This window comes from Herpailurus yagouaroundi, unplaced genomic scaffold (genome assembly GCF_014898765.1).
Source record: "Herpailurus yagouaroundi ecotype Mexico unplaced genomic scaffold, PumYag 29, whole genome shotgun sequence".
Lineage (NCBI taxonomy): Eukaryota > Metazoa > Chordata > Mammalia > Carnivora > Felidae > Herpailurus > Herpailurus yagouaroundi.
In genome coordinates this window covers 8,573,517-8,596,377 of record NW_024412377.1, presented here as the reverse complement: position 1 = coordinate 8,596,377, position 22,861 = coordinate 8,573,517, and the positions used below count along the sequence as shown (strand labels likewise).

Genomic DNA, 22,861 nt, shown 5'->3' with positions numbered 1-22,861 from the left:
GGATCCAGATACAGATTTAGGGTAAAGAAATGAAAGATCCGAAAACTAGAATTTGCTAGGCAGGCTAGTGGGAGGGTCCTTTTGTGATGAAATGTTGCATAAATAATGCCGATGGGGGTCTAAATTCACTGTTGCCATGGAGACCTTTGTGCCTGGCTGAACTCAATTCTTTTCTCTTTTAAGACTGCTACCACTAGGCTTGTGGTGTCTCTGATGCCTCTTTGCTTTGCTTTCTCTTAAACTGTTGGCGAGTGAAAGAAGAAATTAAACTATGATAATTTGGCATCCTGACTTTTGCGAGACTGTTCTTCCACTCCATTCGTGATTTTTGAGCTCCTCTGGGGTTCCTTTTAGCCCTGGCTCGGGGAGGGAGGAGCAGGTGCAGAAACGGCTGAAACCCCCGAAAGCTGCCTGGAAAGAGGGAAAAGTAACCCCTCATCTTTGTGACTAGGCGACTTGTTGGCCTCGGCTACAGTTTTGAAGTATTTAAGGACCATTTGTTTCCAAAGGTAAAAGAGAAGAAAAGTGAAAATGGAACGTATTTGTTTTTTAAATGCTTTCATTATTAATGTTGTTTGTGTGATGATTTTTAGCTAAAGTTGTAAAACTGCAGGTTGAGAGTTACGTGTAGAGAACACAGGTACAGTTGATCTCCGGCCTCACAGTTGTCAGTTTATTCAGAGTATTAATGTTGAAATTGTAAATGCCAAATAACCGAATTAAACAGAACGCAGTTGTAAGGACCCATGTGCCATTTTTCTATCTGTGAACCATTATAACTGCTTCATGACTGCATTTGGTAAAACTTGATATGTCGTAAATACATCCCTTAGATTTCATGAAAGTTATGATTATCTGTGTAAATGCCAGTTTAAGTAATTAAAAGTTGGCTTGGAAATTGTGGGCTGTCGATCCCCCCCCCCCACTTTGGCACACAATTAAATAAAGAGCCTCACTCAGAAAGAAATTAATCATTGAGAGTAAGGGCATAAAAATCGCACAACCAGTGCCAGTGTGTCAAGTAACTAAAAATTCAATGTATTGGACAGCTAACTTGTTGCATTGCATTGCCTTTCTCAACAGAGCTTGTTCAGTTCTCAGTGATGAGCTTTGCGTTAGAACTAGAATGCAATAATTGCATGTTTTGATCATTCTAAATGGTGTAAACAGGATGCTCAAATCCCATAATTATAGAAAACCTTTACCGTCCAAGTATTTCCAGATTGCTTTCATCCACATAACTCAGTGAGAGAATCATTGACCAAAATTTACAGTGACTTCGTAGGTTTCACGTATGTAGCCACCAGAGTTTAGAATATATTTGTATACTCAACAGGTTAAAGAGACAAATCAATTTAGGAAAGCTGGGGATTTAATGGTGGGGTGTCGCTGGGGTGACAGTCTGTGAGAATTATATGTTAAATTGCTATATATTTGTGAGATAGGTGCTCGCTGGAGAATTCTAAGTGAAATACCATGATGACTCAAAGTCTTTAGGTTTTTATCTTTAGTGTTTTCAGCTGGATGGTAATAGCAAAAGAGAAGAACGATTTCCAACTTAATTGTGACAGTCACAAGATAGAACTTCTACTTGATTAATATTTTTGAAATTTGAGTGACTTTGTAACTCAGATACTGAGGGCGAATAATAACCAAGTTGATATAAAGAAATTAGTTCTTTTTAATCAGGAGCATGTTAGGGCACATGTTTTAGTATGTTAATTGACTAGCGTGGGTATGTTTTATTTTAAAGAAGCTAACAAAGGAAGGCTTGAATATACTCTGGGGATACCTCTCAGTAAATATTTCATTTCGATTCATTAAAGTTAAAAGTTTATTTGGATCATATGAAAGCTAAGAAACCTTTTTTCACTTTGGGGGAATGGGTCTAAACCTATTAATGGTTTCAAAGGTATCCACTGAGAATTGCTACTTAAAACTTTGACCTTTGAAAAGAGTTTTTCATGCATTGACCATTATTTAATAATACAGCCTAAATGTAAACTCAAATGATCAAGCCTAAATATAAAGCTTCAATTCGGGAATGTAGTATCTAGGCACTCACACTTTGTGGAACACCAATGTCATGGGTTCAAGTGGCATTGGGGCGCCTGGGTGGCGCAGTCGGTTAAGCGTCCGACTTCAGCCAGGTCACGATCTCGCGGTCCGTGAGTTCGAGCCCCGCGTAAGGCTTTGGGCTGATGGCTCGGAGCCTGGAGCCTGTTTCCGATTCTGTGTCTCCCTCTCTCTCTCTGCCCCTCCCCCGTTCATGCTCTGTCTCTCTCTGTCCCAAAAATAAATAAAAAAACGTTGAAAAAAAAAAATTTAAGTGGCATTAAGTCTTCAAGCTGTAGGGCACAGTATAGGCGTGTGACCCAAATAGTTTTTTAAACAAATAACAACTTAACTAACTACATGGTATAATTGCCTATTACCTCACACTGCTGAATATAAGTATTGTATATGGGAAGAAAATTTAAACTATTTTTAAATTTGTTTTTTTTTAATCCAGCTCTTTAAATGCTGTGAATGCATCAGACAACATACTAAATAGGGTCCTTCAGATGTTGAAGATCCTCAAACGCCAAGTTGCACAATCTTTCCTGGAGTATTTTACTGTGAAGTTTTATGCAAACAGTTAAGAATAGTTTTAATTGTTAAATATTTATAATTTAATATTATATATATATATATATATATATATATATATATATATATATATATTTTTTTTTTTTTTACCCAGGCAATTCCAGATTTGGCCCAAATCATTGATATTATATTGATAGGTTACAACTCATAGCTAATACATTTGACCGAAAGTTCCCGTTGAAATGGTTTAGGAACAAAGATTTGTGTTTGTATTTCTGTAAGAAGCTTATTAACATGTGAATTCTGATTTAGAGTTCTGTTTTATAGCTCTTCTACAATTCTTATCTCTTACAGTACCTTATATTCAGCAAATCGATGTTGAGTTCCTCCCTGGTACTAAACATTGTATGCCATGAACAAAAAGGAAAGAGGAAGTTCCCAGAGTCCATGAACTAAAAAATCTGGTGCAGATGAAGATATGAGAACTCGTAACTGTAATGCAGTAAAAATTACTGCTGTAATGGAGCCTGGCCAAGGAGAGCCAGAAACACTGCTGAACTTGATACAGTACATTAAAATACGAGTATTTGATCTTCCCAAACCAAAACGAGGAAAGAATCAGTGACGTGCCCAATATAATTGTTAAAGCATGACTGTAAAGATAGTTTTTAAACAGTAGCCAGAGAAATCCTCTGGAAACGTAAATCCTAACATTTAAAAAGTTTCGACTATTTTTAGTCTAAAATTTTACTATATGCAGAGTCAAAGTCAAAGACCATGCAGTCGCCCAAGCCCCTCAATCGTGTGTCTCCTACCACCCCTGGCTCTCCCACCTTTCCTAAATCGTAACCTCTTGCCCACTTTGCTCCAGCATAGAACCTCCTTGCCATTTGTAGAACCATCACATGGCCTTGGCACTTGCCATTCTTCTCTGCTGAAAACAGAAAACAGCAGCCCCCAACCAGAATCCAGCCCAGATATACACGTGCCCCTTCCCCTTGTGTCTCTCAGGTCTCTGATCAGAGGTCACCTTATCGATGAGTCAGGTCTTGATAACCATTGCCTCCCTGTCTTCTTTTCCTGCATTATTTTTCTCCTCCACCTTTACCACAGATGGTACTCTAAGTAACCCATTGGTCCATCTTGTTCCACGTCCATTTGTTTCTACCAGAACGTGAACTCCATAAGAACAGGGATTTTTGTCTAACATTTTTACTGATGCATTCCCAGCACCTAGAGCCTCGCGTGCCTTATTTATTGAACAAATGATGAACTAAATATAAATTTCCTGGCACCAAATATACAGTGTTCTACTTTGGTGGTGGTGTTGTTTTTCGATTTTTTTAAAATAAAGTAGAAATTTTCACATTTATCACTGGCCACTCATTATTCTAGCATAAGTGTGAGAGAAGGTGGTCAAATACCGGCAGGAGATTTATGATTGCTTATGCGCCGACACTCAGCCAAGTCACCTGTATCACAGAATAGGGGTTGAGAATTTCCCTCCTAACGCATGGTCAAGGAATCAGATGGACTCTTAGTGAGAAGACCAGTGTGTCCTCCCCTCTTCCCAGCCTCTAGTGGTGGAAACTTGACCACTGCCCTCAGCTTCTGAAGTCATCTGTTGCTTCCATCATAAACGGTGTGGCTGTTATTGTAATACTCCAGCTGTCTCTAAGGTTCTGTAATTTATCCGCATATTCTCCAAACTATTGCATAAGGAACACACAAAGAATTATACGTAGTCTCTAAAATCTCACATCATCTCTTTCTTTATATTACTAATGTTCATTGACAGGAGAAAAAAGATCCAATAGCCTGGATCATTTATGTGATCATATTCAGTCAGCGGTTCTGTTAAATAAAGTTCTACTCAAAAATCAAAACCCGTTTTCAGGATCCTAAGAATTACCAATCAGCATTAATTATGTCAATAGTGGCATCTCATATAGTGGCCATAACTAATGCTGGCTCATCTGGAAAGCATAATCAGAGTGAGAATATTTTTGTCATTTGTGCACCCAATCACCTGCTTCTATCACATCAAGTTTTTCCTACATTTGACAAGTTTAATTAAACTTAGCACTGGTGGTTTTAAAAATAAACTTTGCAAGCTCTAAGAATTTAATGAATGCTGCAGTGTGGCTAAATTACATAGTGACCTTCTCCAGTGTATAAATATTTTTCAAGGATGTGAAGGTTACTTCCTCTAGGAATAAAAATGTTGAGCTAGTCTGTGGCTTCCAAAAGTACTGGCTCATTTTTAAAGAGAAAAGACTGATTTTAGGTGTTGGTCAACTGGTCAACTGTCTCCTTTTTTCGGTATGAGTCTAATCAATTGTGAGAACCTTTTTGTTTCCCTTAAGCCTCAGCTGCTGTTTGTGTGGGGAATGTGACATTTGGATACGTATCCAATGAGAGTAATTCCCAATAGGATTATTTGTTGCATGGCTTTCCCATTATTCACACACACCTTCTTTGTGAATTTCAGCTGCTTCTGGTTAGTTTAAAGCCCTCCTGCTCTTCTGAACCAACTTCTGGTAATTTTCATCAGCATTAGTAGCGTTTCTACTATCTTCAACCTTGAAATGGTAAAGGTAGTTAAATATCGGTGTTAAGGCTGAGGATTAACTGCACCCATATTATCATGCAGCAGTTCTGCCGGAGATTGGAAACCATAAATACGGAGGTGAAGACGACAAAGACTTACAGAGGGTCACTCTGAGTGAGCTGTGGGGCTGTGTGTGCCTACATAGGCCCGTGGGTTGTTGGGTCATTTGGTTGTCGGCCCTAGTGCTGCTGTGGACCTGATGTTAGTCTGTGGACTGTGGCATATTCCGGCATATTTTGCAGATGGGGTGCACAAATATTGGCCAAATGTCATACATTTCCCTTTTAGGGACTTTTCTAATCGCCAGGTATATGGAATTAAACAGGAACTTTGCATGCCTTCATTTCAGCATATATGAACCTAACCCTGCCTTTTATTTGTTACTGTGAATGATAACTAACACACTCGTTGAGCGTATCTAGTGTTTGCTTACAGCATCTCGCTAAATCCTCACAGAGGCCCGTATATGTTAGCTATTGTCCCTGTGCTATAGATAAGAATCATTAAGCAGAGTAATTATTTCATTATGTGGGATGTCTGAGATTACAGAAAAAAAAAAAAAGTGTGCAAGATTTTGAACCCAAGTCTACTTGATTATGCACCTCCCTCCCCTTCAGCCTTCCCACCAAGGGCACTGCTCAGTGTAACCATCTCACTTAGATTCTGGAGAACCTTTGTAGATCTTTGCCTATTCATAGAAACTCCCCTCCACGCATTGCATAGCTCTCCCTGTTTTTCTTTACTGGTCACCTCCGGTCACATGCTCCAGGCTCTTCTCCCTTGTACTGTGAATTGACCCACTGATCAACATGTTCCTGTTTAGAATCCTGCAGGGCCTGGGAGCCTTGGTGGCTCAGTCACTTGAGTGTCTGACTTCAGCTCACTTCATGATCTTGTGGTTCAGGAGTTCGAGCGCAGAGCCTGGAGCCTGCTTCGGATTTTGTGTCTCCCTCTCTTTCTGCCCCTCCCCTGCTAGTACTCTGTTTCTCGGTGTCTCCCTTTCTCTCAAAAATAAAACATTAAACAAATTTTTAAAAAAAGAATCCTGCAGGGCCTGGAGCTCAGGGATTGATAATGGGGTGCCGCATCAGAATCCGCTTGAGCATGTATTGCAAATACAGCTCCCTGACTCAGCATCTCAAAGTCTGGGCTGGACATCTGCATTTCTAAGAGGTTCCCTAGGGGATTCCAGGAGCAGTTGAGAACCACCTCTCTGCTTTTATGGATGCAGAAACTGGCTGTGAACGAGGTGGGTGAGAGAACAAGTTTAAGGTTGATTTGAAATTTTTCTGCAGAGAGTTAGGGGTAGCCTATAGATCGGGGCAGTCTCATCTGCCACAGTGGAGACTCCTGCAGGTTCAAGGTGAGAAGAGATCGGAGGGCTCAGTAGTAGCTGGTTTATCACAGTCTTGTATTTTTCCAGGCTCTTTATTTCCAGGCTCTCTGCCATGCTGTATTTGTGCATGCACATGTAAGGTAGAGAGAGGGAGATAGGCAGCAGGAGGGGAGAACACGGTAGCCTGATCTTGTGGTGGCCTCCCCATTCCTCAGTCTCCTCCTTTCCTTCTCTCCTCACTGCTTTCACCTGCAGCCATTGTGTGGCTTGGTTTACAGTACGGCCTTGTGTGTCAATTCAATACATCTGTGATGCGGATATTTCCAAAGCATCTCCTAAGACTGGTTTCAATGAAATGGCATGGTCTAGGGATTATTACAGCACGATGTACTGAGCTGCTCTTTGCCAGTCCCTGTTCTAAATCTAGGAGTAGGGAGCTGCACAGCCATTGCCTTCATGGAGCTGTCTTTCTTGTAGGGACCGGAAGATAAATCAATGACTATGATTGCTATCACTCCTCCTCCTCTCAAAAGAACAGCAGTCTAGGAGTCGAGTCCCTATGATGACCCAGAGGCTGTGCCCATCCTAAGGAGTTTATCCCTACAAGTGTATCCCTGTCAGAGCTCTGGGAGCCCTTTCTCTTTCCTCTCATTTTCAAAAGGAAGCCAGGCCAACTGGCTTCTCATCCTTTTCTGCAAGTGACAGTGACGATTTGGGGTAACTTTGAGAATCTGTGCTTTGTGTGGAGACAAAATTCTTAGTGTTTTTAACCAGGTATGAAATAGGCCTTTTAGCTTTGGGGTCGTGGGAAAAAATATGGGCCTAGAGGCCAGAGGCTTAGCTCTATGCGCTAAGAAAACACGGGCATACTCGTGCCTTTCTCTCCATCGGAATAGTGACATTCTCATCCCTGTGGCACAGGTGCAGCGTGATGTCATGTATAAGCATAACTTCATACGGTAACTTCCTCTTCCATCTGTAGAACATTTTACCAGATCTAGATTACAAGTGGATATTCCTGTGCTGTAAGCATTTATTTATTTTGGGGAAATGCGTTATTCATCCTAGAACAATGTGGATGTTCACAACTTCTGAAGGCAGAATTCTAAAGGGGCTTCAAGTTAGAAGGTGGCTGTGTCACCCTGAGCGATCGGCCGACGTTCAGAACATTCACTGCCAATGCTTCTGCACTGTGCTTGGTGCATTCCCCAGAAAATCGATCAGCCTAAATACGGCGCCTAAGGCTGTGTAAGGCTGTATTCGGTGACTGTCACCCTCCCATCCCTTCTTCTTTTCTTCCTCAGTTGTGGCTTTTGGCTTTGAGTTTGTATGTTTACTACTTTATCGGGACATATTTTGAGAAAAAGCAATGGAATGAACTCAGTTCCAGCTCTGGTATTAATTTTCTTTCATTTCGTGTTCTTTTCCCTCGAACGTCCCCCAAGGGCTTTGAAGCTGCACCATCTACTCACTTAATCCCTCTGCACCTGAGTTTCCTTACCTGCAAAATTAAAGGCTTCAATTCTGTGATCCCTTCCAAATGAATAGGATTTTATTATTTCTCCTCTAGGGGCTCCCTGGTGCCGAGTTAGGGGTACAACTTTTAGCTGTGGAGCACAGAAGATTGGCCAAGGTGGGCTCTCAGCAGGATCGCTGGCCTAACCTGTGTGCGTCTCTTACCCTGGGGTCTCCAGCCCTTACTATTTTTCACTCCTCCGATCCGGAAGTCTTTTGAGCAAGAACATTCATAAAGTGCCCAGTGATTTGTACGTGATATAAATGTACTACTGTACTAAGATGCATATGTTAGAAAATAAGATAAAAAGCTCATGTTAAGAGGTGAGAACAGTAATTTAAACCGTAAGTTCACACCTTTCTTCCCCTACCCCAGGCGATTGTCTTATGCGCCCTACTTCAGAGGAGTTTCGCCACCACAGAGCTGCACAACTCAACGGGGTCGGGAAGTTAACGGTCACATTCCAATTCAAAAGCTGCAATATGAGAAATAGGAACATTTGTTAAGCTCAGCCGTCTGTCCTTGTAAGACACCCCCCCCATCTGGCTTGTCTCCGGATTTAGGGTCAAGGATGAAGAAGATCATACAGCCATGAATGATTGTTCCTAATTTGTAAATGAACACATAGTTACTTCCAGGCATTCTGCAGACAGGGGGACAAGAAGACAATGTTGGAATCACAGCGCACTGCATCTCGTTACTGGAAAACAATCCAAGGCTTATGTTGATTTTTGTATCCTGATGACATGTACTAGGCATGTCTTTATATATCTCTTTGGACGGTTGTCTACAGGAAAGGAGATTGGGGTGGAAAAGCATTGAGCTATGTACTTACTTTTCAAAACAAAACTAATCAAACAATTGGCCTAATGTCTTCAAAGCAAGCTTATAGAATATGCAGGTTTTCTTTTTTTTTTCTTTTTTAAAGTTTTCATTCATTTTTTGAGTGACAGAGAGAGAGAGAGAGAGAGAGAGAGAGAGCATGAGCGGGGGATGGTCAGAGAGAGAGGGAAACACAGAATCCAAAGCAGGCTCCAGGCTCTGAGCTGTCAGCACAGAGCCTGACGCAGGGCTCGAACTCACAAACCATGAGATCATGACCTGAGCTGAAGTCAGACACTCAACCAACTGAGCCACCCAGGTGCCTCCCCCCTTTTGTTTTCTTTTAAATTTTTTAAAACTTTTTAGAATATGCAGGTTTTCAAGGCTAGTAAAATACGCATACATTTTGGGGCTCCTGGCTGGCTCAGTCAGTAGAGCATGTGTCTCTTGATCCCAGGGTTGTAAGTTTGAGCCTCACATTGGGTATAGTGGGTGTAGAGATTACTTAAAAATAAAATCTCAAAAAAGTATGCATACATTTGGTATAAAATTAGATTTCAAGAAAAATCTAAAATCCCGAAAAAAATATGAGATAAAACAAAAAGTTGAAAATTTGGAATCCATGTCTGTGGGCTCATAGGGATCAACTATAGAGATATATTGTGTATGGAAGTCTGGTTTTTGGCAGCAGTTTAGAACAAAAGTACTAAAGGTATAGTTGAATTCCAATTTCCTATAAGGCAACTATTTGACAAAGTTAAGAAAGCTAATGTAATGTTAGGTTCTATGAATGGAAGTTCAATATCAGTGCTATGAGTGATGCTTCTGAAGTACTTGATAGTTTTCAGATTATATTTGAAATAGTGCATGGAACGTTGGTTATTAAGGGAAAGGGAGATCAACAAACAAAAGAGACCATGTAGAGGTCTGGCCACAATGATGAAAGCCCAAATAAGCAGGGGTAGGACCTCTGAACTGCTCCTGTTTAAATCAGAAGAGAAGGGATGTCTGGGTGGCCCAGTTGGTTAAACGTCTTACTTTTGAGTTTGACTCAGGTCATGATCTCACGGTTCGTGGGAACCAGCCCTGTGTTGGGCTCTGCACTAACAGCGTGGAGCCTGCTTGATATCCTCCCTCCCTCCCTCCCTCCCTCCCTCTCTCTCTCTCTCTCCCTCCCCCTCCCCTCTCCCTCTCTCTCCCTCTCTCTCCCTCTCTCTCCTTCTCTTTTCTGCCCCTCCCCTGCTTGCTCTCTCTCTTTCTCTCAAAAATAAATAAACTTAAAAAAAATAAATAGGAAGAGAAGATGTGGTTTTCAAATAATGGGGTCTATTGTATCAATGAAAACGTCAGAGTATTGCTTTAGTGAATCAGGAGACAGAACTAGAACAGAGGTCAGAATCAGAAGCAATTATTAGATTTTCATGAGTAGGCATGTTATGCTTTTGATGACCTGGGCCGCCTTCAGTGGGTGTGCATCTGACTTTGAACCACCGTCCCCAGTAGTTTCCAGGTAGGAACTGTCTACGAAGCTGAGTGTCCAAGACCGACAGATGATGAACTTCGATGACCTTGTAGATCCCCTCCACTTATGAAATTCTCTGAGACTTTTCAGACATGACATCTTGATTGATTAGAACTAGTTTGGGTTTGTAAAGATCTAGAAAACCCATAATTGTACTTGCAGCGCCTGTTTTCCTGTGTGCTAAGGTTTCTGGAGGTAGGAGGAAGAACGTGAATTTGGAAAACATCACCCAAGTGATTCATGTACACCCGCTGTCTAAGATAGAATGAGAATAAAGGAGTTAGATTATTCACATAAGTACTTATTCATCCTATACATAAAACTCTATGGAAATACCTAGCTATATATTGAATGCCTGTTCCCTTAATGTAGCAACTGGCTAACTATGGGTTATCCGTTTCCTCATCTATAAAATAGCAATGATAGTCTTTATAATAGTGATATTATTATTAACAGCAGTTAATAGTAGTAGTTCCTACATACCGAAAGGGTATTCACTCTACTGTGGGGAGAGAAGGAGGGCATTGCTTTTCTGGGGAAAACGGTGGCCTAAGTTAATTATACTAGGAAGGTTCTCCATGCTGAGTTGGGTAGGATATGGTTCGAGTCATTTTTCTTAACTAAGTACAAGTTCTACAGTATTTATCAAATACACGTGTCTTGCTGATTATTTAATTTCTGACTGGACTATTGCTTTCCCTGCTTGAATAGCCAGGGAAAAGCGTTTGGTGGAAAATTGGCCTAATATGTGCGAAACAGCTGCTAGAATCCTGGCAGCTTGCTGTCCGGCTCGGCAGCCAGGGAGCTGGTGTTCATTAGCTCTGCCCTCCCTATCAGGTAAACACTGCAGCTGATGGAAATTACAGTCCCCCGTTTCAGGGGACACAAGGATAATTTGGCTGTTCCTAAAAAGGCATAAACAAAATATTGGCTAAGCACAGACAGATGTTAAGGTTACACTCTGTACATGAATTCATGTACTTGAATTCACTTTAATGGAGTTGAGCTTATGGTGTAAGATCTTGCAGCTCATTATAACTAAGTTGTTATGGGCTGCTAATTTGCTAGAAGCTGCTGTATCATGAGCTAGCCCAACTGCCTTGATGGGTCTCCTGGTAGTTCATGTGGATTAAATGTGAATCTTTTATTTTTTCCCCTGTGGTCTCCCATAATGATATTAGCTTGTCTACAGTGTGACAAATTCAGTGTACCAGGAGCATCTGGTACCCTATTCTTTATGACTGAAAATAAGCCTGCAAACTCGATACTGCACGTCCACTAAGACATTTCCCCAAATTGGGGAGAGGTGGAAGGGTGGCGACCATGGAAGGGATTTATTGGTCACAGTTCATTTTGCTCCAGTGTATGTAAACTAGCTCAACAGTGGTACATTCATCAATGCTGCATTCCTACGAGTTCTCGCTGCATTCTCAGGATGCAAATATGGATATATTCCTTGTTAGACTGAGCTTAATTTATTCCCAGAAGAGGAATTTCAAAAAGAAAAAAAAAAATAAAAGGAAAAGAAACTGAATTTTCACAGCTTGAAGATAGGTTTATATTCATCTTTTGAAGTTGTTTTGGGAATGGATCACCCTGGAACGTTCAAGTCATGAAGCTACTTTAGTAAGGAGGGTATTTTTTTAATTGAATGCCTAGTCTTGTAAAAAATGAAAAGTAGAATCAGATCCCGTTGTGCCATTTGGATTTAAACAAGTAAATGTAAGAATGTTCATGTTTTGTTGTCACTACCTAAGCAGTGAGGAAATGTAAAATGAAAGACTTGACTTGTCATTCATATATAGCTTGTCTACAGTATGTAAATGCATATTGCATACCTTATCAAGAATAGGGAAGACCATTGGGCTAGATGTCACTGTGTTATCATCTCTGCTATACCATTAGCTGAGTAATCTTGAATTATTCACTTAATCTCTTTGATTGCTAGTTCCCTCCTCTCTACACCAAAGAATTATATTTCATATCCTATATTCTTCTCTGGGGCATTTGAAGATAAAATAATTAGAGTAATAATACAGCTGTTATTATTCAAAGACTAAAACCATTATGCTATTACATTAGAGTACAGTTATAATAATAACTCCCTCTTACCTGATGTCAGCGCTGTGGTGACCTCAAGCCCCTCAGTCAATGGTAGATGTGACATTGGCAATTAAAAACCACTCTGGAGGCAATGAGGTGAGCTCTGAAAGGCACATCAAAAAAAAAATAATAATAAAGAAAAAAGGAAAAAAAACACACACAGGAAAGAAATGTCAACAATATAAATGAAGCAGAAGAGAAATGAAACTATTTCTTTGGTTTTAGGACCCCATAACTGTGTCCAGAATGCCAGAGGACTTTACTGTGTCCACCTAATTATGAAAAGGCTCTGGAGGAGACAGGAACGTTTAGGGACAGGCAAACTAACATCCTAGCAGGACAATGCTTGTAATGTAACATGAGATTCATGTCAACACTGGAGACCTTCAGATGTCAAAAGCCAGTTCAATGTTTTTATTTCCTTATCAAATGGGTTCAATAAAATTTCAAAGGATTTCTTAGTTGGAGTATGGAAACAGATGAAGTGGTGCATCACATTTAATGGATGAGGAAAATCAGCATCGTTGTTGAATATTAACCTGTTATTTAAGTCACAACTTCCAACCTAATTTGCCTGATATTCTCTCCAGTCCTGCACACCAGTCAAACCGCACTCTAATTACTCCCTGAAACACTTACATACACCTTCAATATTTGTCTAATTCTATGCCTTCATTCATGCTGTTCCTTCCACTCATAATGCTTTTCCTCAACCTTTTCACACAGCCAACCACTAACCTCTCATCGTCCACCTCGGGTGCCACCTTCTGTATGTGCCATTATCCTTGATGTTCTTCACCTCACCCTCTCCCATCTTCCCTAACTGGATGTTGCCTTTGAAATTAATTTGTATCCATCTCATCACAATTTAGCATTTTACTTTATATTCTGTTTAATTATATACAGATTTCAACTCTTTTGCTAGACTTAAAACTATCAACAAAATCTCTGTTAGGGTTCTCCACAGAGAGAGAGAGAGAGAAAAGCAATTGAATATATGGAGATATATAGAAAGTTTTATTATGAGGTCAGGATGAGATGATTGTAGAAGCTGAGAAGTCCCACAATCTGCCGTGTGCAAGCTAGAGGCCCATGAAACCTGATGGTATAGTTGCAGTCCAAACTCAGAGAACTGAGAATGAGGGGAGTCCATGATGTAAGTTGGTTTGGTCTGAGTCCAAAGGTCTAGACAACCAGGAGTGCCAGAGTCTAAGGGCAAAAGAAGATGGATGTCCTAGCTCCCATGGAGAGACCAGACTTGCTTTTCTTCTACCTTTTGTTCTATTGAGCCTCTCAACTGATTGGATGATTGATGCCCACCAGAATTGGTAAGAGTGATCTTCTTAGTCTACTAAGATTCAAATTCCAGAAACACCAACATAGACAATGTAAGAAAGAATGTTTCTCAGTGATTTGGGCATTCCTTAGCTGAGTCAAGTTACGTAAAATTAACCATCGTAGGATCCATACCTGAGCTAATTTTGTACCCATGTCTTTGTCATCCAACACCTTATAGAACGCTTTGCCCCTAAATATTTGTTGTCCTACTGCTACTTTATTCGTTCATTCAATTAATGTGTATTTGGCGCCTAGTGTGTGGTTGGTATTAGAGATCTGGATTAGAAAGGTATCAGTATTTTTCTGCCTGGGAATTTAGCATTATAAAAATAGGAACTCCAAAATAATGGGTTCTTGTGGTATGCTGGCAGTCAAGAAAGTGTTGATGGCTTAATCCCCACCTATGGTTGCTTTTAGTGAGAAGACAGTATTCCTTTTGCATTTTATCTGTGTACCAGAGAAATCTGATATCGTAGCACTGAAGAGATACTAAGCAGCAATGTCCGCCATACTACTGGAGATAAACTTTGATTTCTAGGGATCTAATGACAGAACTCCTTGGAACTTTGGAGCCAGTGAAGATACTTAAGTCATCTCCTCATCCTGAAAAACTGATAGGCACTCAGCTCAAAGAACTACCAGTAAAATTCATTAGGGATTTTTATGTTAGGAAGATGGTAAATCGTGGGAAAATTGATTATTTTGCCATACAAGTGTTACAGCATGAAAGTATATGAAGATGCTGATTTTATAATTGAGGGGTCTTTTTTAATGTAGATTTTACAGTTTGTCAAGAGAACTTTGGAGGCTAGGTCAATACAAAGCAAATATTTCCTGGGGCACCTGGGTGGCTCAGTAGGTTAAGCGTCTGACTTTGGCTCAGGTCATGATCTCACAGTTTGTGAGTACGAGCCCTGCATCTGGCTCTCTGCTGTCAGCACAGAGCCGGCTTTGGATCCTCTGTCTCCCTCTCTTTCTGGCCCACCCCTGCTTGTGTGCTCTCTCCCTCAAAAACAAATGAAAACATTTATAAAGCAAGTATCTCCTGAAGCTTTTCTCAGAATCAGAAAAGTGTTCTTTCTTACTCTGTAAAGTATTATATTCTTTCTTTTCTTGGTGGCCCAGCAAAGGGATAATATCTTTTGAACTTGGGAGTAACTAGTTTACTAGTGACTAGTAACTAGTGTGCTAATTTGTATGTAATTAGTATACAGAGTATTTAATTATAACTAAACTATAGTAAAGTGTGGAAGAAAATGTGAGAGGATTAAGTTTTAACTATTTTAGGTTATGTCTGTAATTTCAAATTAATAATACTATATTAACTTGCAAAAGCCTATGTTCTGTGTAAACAAAAAAAAGTATGAATAGAGACCGCCAGTCAGATTCTCAACATACTCAGTTCCTCAAGTTGATATCAAGACTTAGTAGAGATATCGTGATGCGTGTGATAATAAATATTTCTCTTAATGTTACAGAGTATTGAGCTATTGAAGGGTTAAATGTTAAGAATTATTAATTTTCATTTTTAGTAAGTAAGGAGTCACTGAAAGGTTCTAAGTAGATGAATAACAGAATCACATTCATTAATATTTTAAGGATAATTTTTTACTATATTGTGGAGAGCAGACTGAAGGCAGGTATGAACAGGGGCAGACACTCTAAAAATGAGTTTAGTTTTGCAGGCGTGTGTACACGACTGTCCACTGACACCCAGTGTGGGGTAGAATTGGAGTGGTGGCAGTGGAGATAGTGGACAGATTGGAGAGGTAGAATTGGGAGCTACAAGTCTGTTCTCATATCCAATGTGGGTTTTCCCCCCACACCAAGCAATTACCTAATACCACCTGGGTGTCCTACAATTCTGACACTCTCTACCTGGAGATAGCATCAGATCCCACAAGTTAAGATTCAGTCCTACAGCCGCTCCCCCGGCCACACATACACTTCACATGCCAGTGGCAAATCCAGGTTGTCACGTGTCCTTCCAGCCAACCAATCAGCTGTAGATTGGGTTCCATTAATTTACTAGAGCTGCTCTTAGAACCCAGAGAAGCATTTTACTTACTAGATTATTGGTTTATTGTAAAAGGATATACCTCATGAGCAGCCAGCTGGAAGTGATGCATAGGGCATGGTATGGGGGAGGAGCTCAGCGCTTCCATGTTCTCTCTGAGTGCACCCCTCTCCCCAAATCTTCATGTGTTCACCAACCTGGAAACTCTTTGAACCTCATGATTTCGGGTTTTTTATGGAGGCTCCAATATGTAGGCACAAATGATTAAATCATCAACCATTGATGACTAAACTCAATCTTTAGTCCCTCTCCCCTTTCTGGACACCCTGGGGTATGGGACTGAAAGCCCAACACTCAAATTACATTGTTGGTTCTCCTGGCCACCAACTCCCCATCTTTTGGTGTGGTCCAGAATTTCATTAACATAACAAAAGACACCTTTGTCATTCTTAGCACCTAGGTAATTTCAAGGGTTTTAGGAGCTATGTGACAGAAATGGGACTGAAGAACAAACATATTTCTTATTATAAATCAAAGTATCACAGTGGTATTTAATGATCTATTGTGCACATCTGGGGAGAATAAAGTCCAGAATCATAAACAAATTTGGGGACTAGGTAACTTGGGTAAATGATGGTACCATGGACTAAGATAGGAAAACAACAGAATGAGAACAGGTTTGTAGGTTGTCTGTGATGTCAGTTTTGGACATGAACCTGTGGATTTTCTAGAGTGGGTGCCGTGGACAGTTGTGTACCCACCATTATTGGTTATTGAAGCTGTGAGGATTGGTGAAATTATTTGGACAAAAATCTAAGAAAATAGAAATGTAAAAGAATCCCAATGAGAAGAGTAGCTTGAGAGAGTAGGAGGCATCCACAGAGAAGAAGAGCAGCCAGAGAGGTGGGAAGGAAGGCAGGGAGGTGTGCATTGAAAACCATAAGAAGAATTTGTTTCAGGAAGAAAGGAGAAGCCAACAAAGTAAAATGCTAACAATAGGTTACAATACTGGTGGCATATGGTAATGAGAGCATATATAATTATTCCATTGGTACGAATATTTAGCTATTCAAATTTCAACAAAGCATTGAGTGAGAAAGGATAAATATTGGCCTTTGTCACTCAAACATTTCTATTCTAAATAGAATTATTACTATAATTCTTATTCTGTAATTCAAGTTAGTTATACAAAAGACATACAGTATGGGGGGAAGAGCAAGCACAATTCATGGAAAAATATCATAGAAATTTTGCATTGGAAATGCCACAAAAGTATCTTTTATATTTTATTTTTATATTCCTTCTTTTATATTCCTTCAGATCCCTTAATCAGTGTGCTTTAGGCATGCACGCTGTTGCACACTTTCTCATATTGACCCAAACATTATTTTTTGAGGTCAGACATTAAGTCATCCATCCATCCACCCATCCACCCATCCATCCATCCATCCATTCATCATTTATTGAGAGTGCTATATATTAGGTGAGAAGAAGATGATAATGTAAAGGCATGACCCCTGCCACCAAGACATGTATGTGCTAAGACAGAAGACAAGTATGTAATTAAGTTAATTCAATAAAACATTGTTGTACTATGAGAGTGGTGGTCATTTCTTGTCATGTGTAGGGGGTGAGGGTGAGGCCAGGAATGTACTCATACAGAACAGATGATAATTAAAGGAATCAATGTTGGGATTCAACACCATAAAACTGAAAGGCAAAAGCATATTTCCTAAACATAAGGAACAGAGGAACGGTGGGGAAGAGGAACTGGATATTTGGAGCAATGGTCGTAGAGTCAGCACATGCAAAATCCGTTGGAGGAGATGCAAGTCATTGATTTTGTCAGAGCCTAGTGTTTTGGTACTTCCTCTTTTACTCTTTAAATATTGGAAGGCTGCTCTCTCCACTGTGGTGTAAACATAGACAAAGCTGTTGGAGCATAGCTTCTTATCGTCGTCCTTGCCCTCACAGGGTGTATATGAGTTTCAAAGTGGCACTCTTACAAGTTAAGGATCATTATTAGAAGGAAATATTTCAGTTGTACTGTGAACTTGAACACAACAATAAGTATAATTCTTCCAGTGGTTGGACATACTCATCCCAGTATTTTATTTCTAGAAAGACAAGGAAAACTAAGAAGAGAGTATGAAATGGTACAAACTTCAATAAGGAAGTTTGTATTGTTATTTTGGCTGGATTGTTCCCGATTCTATAGCCTCCATTAAAATGGTGGGAACAAATAATCCTAGATTTTTGAGGCAGTGGAGTTCTGAACAGTTAGAGCTGGCCTTTGAGTTCTACTTCTGCCTGATCTTTGGGGAAGCTCCTGACATTTTTAAGTTTGAAATGTCTCAGACAATAAAATGCCTTATTGGATCAGTGTGAGGAATGAATAATTAATGCATGTAAGCACTTAACAGAGTATGATACATGGTAAGCAAATACTTACAATCTTGATTGCCATTATTATGTGCTACTATAATAAATAGAGTAGTCATTCCTAAACAGATATGGGCATAAAAATTACTAGTAGAAGCTTTTCAAAAGGTACATGGTAGGGCCCCATTACCTTTAAATTTTTATTCTGTAGTTCTGGGTTATATATTAGGTATTTTCAAAGTTCTATAAATAAAAATGAAAAAAAAAAGAGGGGCACCAAGGTGGCTCAGTTGATTGAGCGTCCAGCTCTTGATTTTGGCTCAGGTCATGATCCCAGGGTCATGGGTTCAAGCCCTGCATCAGGCTTTATGCTGAGCATGGAGGCTGCTTGAGATTCTCTCTCTGTCTCGCCTGCTCATGTGCTCTCTCTTAGATAAATAATATGGAAAAAAGTTCTAGAAATTATCATGTTATAGTTAAGAGTCACCAATATAATACCATCACTAATTTTTTGAATGAAACTTAGTGGATTTTTACATCATTTTAAACTACCAAGAACTATGGCCTTCTTTATTTCATGGAGTCTTGTCATTTAGGTGACTTAAGTAAACTGTGGTAAACATGCTTTATTCGGATAACAAAGCATTTGGTAAAATGTCAGAACAAAGCAGATAGAATTCTACAGCTTGAAGGAGTTGGTCAGAAAGAGGCATTTCATCATGTTTTTATTTTATTGAAGCCGTTCTGGAAAGATGCCTATGATTTTGCTTCAGGGTGCTGATTCCTGTCATCTGCTGTCTTGCTAGGTGACCCAGAATGACACTGTGGTTGTTTAAAACATTAATCTGTCAGTTTTGTAAACTTCCATGGACAGCTCTTTGCCATAGTTTTTGACTCATCAGTGAGGTCTACACAGCGTTACAGTTGACATTGATTTGTTCCATTCCATCCTGACATCATGGCTTTGTTCTTTCCAGATTTGTTGGACACTTTGCTGTAGGCTTCCTATCATTACCCTGTCATGTGTGCCACCATCCCTTTGATTTGGCTTCAGAACATGTCTCAGTGGGATGAAATTGACATTGCCAGGAGTTTGTGGCTATGAAATCAACTCATTCATGTGAAACAGGAATTAAAAGTGATGTGGGGGGAAAAGGTCACCTAAGATTATCTGATGGTATAAATCCTTGATGGACACAGGGATGGGGGCACTGGGAAGCAAAACCTCATCTACACAGTGGAAAAAGGACACGAGCTAGAATACGGTCCTGGAAATCACTGCATCCTAGGGCCTGAAGAGAGATGCAGTGATCTTCCATTCTGTCATTTTATATAGAACTAGCAAGGTTGCATTAGCATTGATGCTTCTGAGAATGAGGCCTTAGAACCTGGTGTGGGATATGGTTAGGCTTGGGTAAGGAGTAGGAGGACCAACCAGTGTAACTTACAGTAATCTTGCTGAGAGCGCCCCTCAGATGGTAGGTACAAAGGCCAAGGACATTTGAGGTTCACTCATACTGTAGTTTGTACTCCTTGGCTCTGAAGTTTCTGATTTCTTTTAGAAAAGGAACTGACCTCCAAGTAAAAAAGGTAAATGGAACTCTTGCATTAATATCTGCTCCCTTGCCAAAGTGGACTTTTTAAAAGGGATAACCCCATAAACATCTCACTGAGTTTGAGTGGCCATCAACTCAAAATTATTTCACATGCCATGAAGAAGGCCACAGTGCTTCTGATCAAACTAGAATACACTTTCAAATATAAGTCATCCCAATTCAAGAGCGAATAAACCCAGAAGCATTAAAAGTGAAGTCTTAGAACTGATTAAACATGGTTCATAGACAAAGTGGTAAATAACTTATCATATCTAAGAAAATGAGTTCTAAACAGAAGAAGGAAAAACATAGGCTAATTTATAAGGAAAGTCTTGGAAAGGTTTGTAAGAGTTGGGACATGGGGTATGAAGTATAGTTCTACAAACAGGAGATTGTTTGCAAATCTGTTTAAATATCAATTGACCCCCAAGTCCCTGACCCTACCATACACCAGATGACTGTTCCTCTCCCACATTGGCAAACACTAGAGGTGTAATATCTGGAGGGGATGAAATTAGAGTCTCTTAACTCAGGGGCATGAGGAAGAGTGAGTGATAAAGTCAGTATTGAAAGTTGACTGGGAGTAAGTGAAATTTTACTTACTAAATTTTGAGCAACCCCCCCTCACCCTGCCGCCAGCCTCTACCCCTAGACAGTTTTCAGAACAGGGCAGCCACATGTGTATACTCAAAGATGGAGCTTGAGAGAGCCATCTTTGGGAGTTCTGCATGGACACACCCACTGATTCTCCTGGAAGAGCACAGATAACCAGCTCGTTTCACCAAGGGTCTGATCAGCTCTCTGAACGCCCTCTCAAATAGAAGAAGCCTGCCAGGGAATTTGATATGTTCAAAAGCCTAGAACATGAAAGAAAGACTCTAAAACAAATGGAAAATCATTATAAAATAGGAAGTATGCAAAGAGAAGAAAACATAATATTAACATCATGGAGAGAGGAAAAAAAGATTTCACATAAAATAAAACATTGGATGATAATTAAAAGAAAGGTTCAGAGAACAAAAATGAGGTCTTAGAAATTTAAAGTATAATAATATATTGACACTGATGATGATTAAATTGAGGAAACTTCCCAGAAAGTAAAAGCAAAACAGAAAAGAGATGGGAAACTAGAAAAGAAATAGATTTAAATAAGAAACTTAGTCAACTGATGTATATAACATCTGAAGAGTTAAAAACACAAAATCAGCAACAAGAAAATTTTTTCTATTTTTTTTAATGTTTTTTTAATTTTTGACAGAGTCAGAGTGCAAACGGGGGAGGGGCAGAGAAAGGGAGACACAAACCAAAACAGGCTCCAGGCTCCAAACTGTCAGCACAGAGCCCGACGCAGGGCTTGAACTCACGAGACATGAGCTCATGACCTGAGCTGAAGTCGGATGTTTACCTGACTGAGCCACCCAGGCACCCCAAGAAAACTTTTTTTCAAGGGAGAAAAGCATGAAGAAATATTTAATAGAGTTATACAATTGCCTAGAACTGAACAATGTAAGTTTCTGGATTGAAAGGTCCCACTAAAGGTCCTGAAAATGTCTCACATTTCAGGACTAAAGGTCCTGAAAATAGACATATCACAACAGAATTTTAGAACACTAGGGACCAAGAAAAGATACAAATTTTCTGGGAAGAAGTAAAAGCAGATTTCACACAAAAAAATAATAAAAATTTATAATGTTTCACACTTCTCAACAGCCACACAGGAGATAATGAAGTGCTAGCTGAAAATTCTAAGGGAAAATTATTTCCGACCTAGAATTCTCTACTTCTGTAACTAGTTTTAGAACTAAGTTTGAGAGTAGAATAAAAACATATCAGATATGCAAGATCTCAAAAAACTGCCTCCCACTCTCTCTTTCTCTCTGGAGAGACATTTTCTACCAGAAAAGGAAACAAAGTAGGAAAACGAAATAGCAGGTCTAGAAAGAGGGAACCCACATAAGAGAAGGCCAGAGGAGATCCCCAGCTTGAAGGTGAAGGGAGGGTCCAGGATGACCACTGTGTAAAGAGGCCAGATTAGAACAGGTTGGAAGACACCAGAAGAGAGTTTTTTTCAATGGATAGAACTGATATGTTCTCTCCTGTGTTGGATTTATTGAGAGAAGTTGATATCAAGCAAGGGAAGTTTTTGGTTGGATTCATGGTAAGTACATAGACAGCTGAACAAGTGAACAGTAGTAACAAAAAAGACAAGCCATTCATTTAGAGAAAACAAAATGTTTGATATTGGTGTTAAGAAAGCCATGGCATGAAGCATGTGCATTTTGATATTTGGTCTACTGAACATCAAAGTTTAAAATATGTAGAGAACATGGGGGAAGATGGGCAAAGGGTCAATGCATGATGGCAGATGGGGAAATGGAGCTAAATCCTTGTCTTCTGTGGGAAATCAATTGATGATGCCTATAACCAAAAATTTCAGGAATAATAATATTTGAAAGTTAATGGAGATTTGGATATAGAAATCAGTAAAGGAGTTAAAAGTGCATGACTCTGAAGAAGAGAAAATGACAAGGTGGAATTGCTGCTGGTTTTCAAACAAACTTGATCAAATATTTTACCCGCTTCAATTTGTACATATTTTTTTTAAATTTTTTTTTCAACGTTTATTTATTTTTGGGGGGACAGAGAGAGACAGAGCATGAACGGGGGAGGGGCAGAGAGAGAGGGAGACACAGAATCGGAAACAGGCTCCAGGTTCTGAGCCATCAGCCCAGAGCCTGACGCGGGGCTCGAACTCCTGGACCGCGAGATCGTGACCTGGCTGAAGTCGGACGCTTAACTGACTGCGCCACCCAGGCGCCCCTCAATTTGTACATATTTAGATGGATTTAACAATGGCAGTTATTTTCCCTTATACAGTTAGAAATATAGATGACAATTAGATTATCTTTTTATATATAATTTTATATATTTATATTTTATGTCTGTTATTATATATTTATTATATATAAGGCATGTATAATTATGTAATATGTAAATAAGTATATTTTTATATATGTATAAAATCAAAGA

The 22,861-nt window shown here is 39.7% G+C and overlaps 1 protein-coding gene and 1 long non-coding RNA gene across 2 annotated transcripts in view; both read left to right on the top strand.

The window, feature by feature from the left end:
• Positions 1–22,861, top strand: part of LOC121041573 (catenin delta-2-like) — a 533,025-nt gene that overhangs the window by 330,284 nt on the left and 179,880 nt on the right. The gene's annotated exons all lie outside the window — the stretch shown is intronic.
• LOC121042749 (uncharacterized) lies at positions 166–3,961 on the top strand. Its single transcript, XR_005796424.1, has 2 exons — positions 166–509; positions 2,944–3,961. It is a non-coding gene; the product is annotated as an uncharacterized LOC121042749 (long non-coding RNA).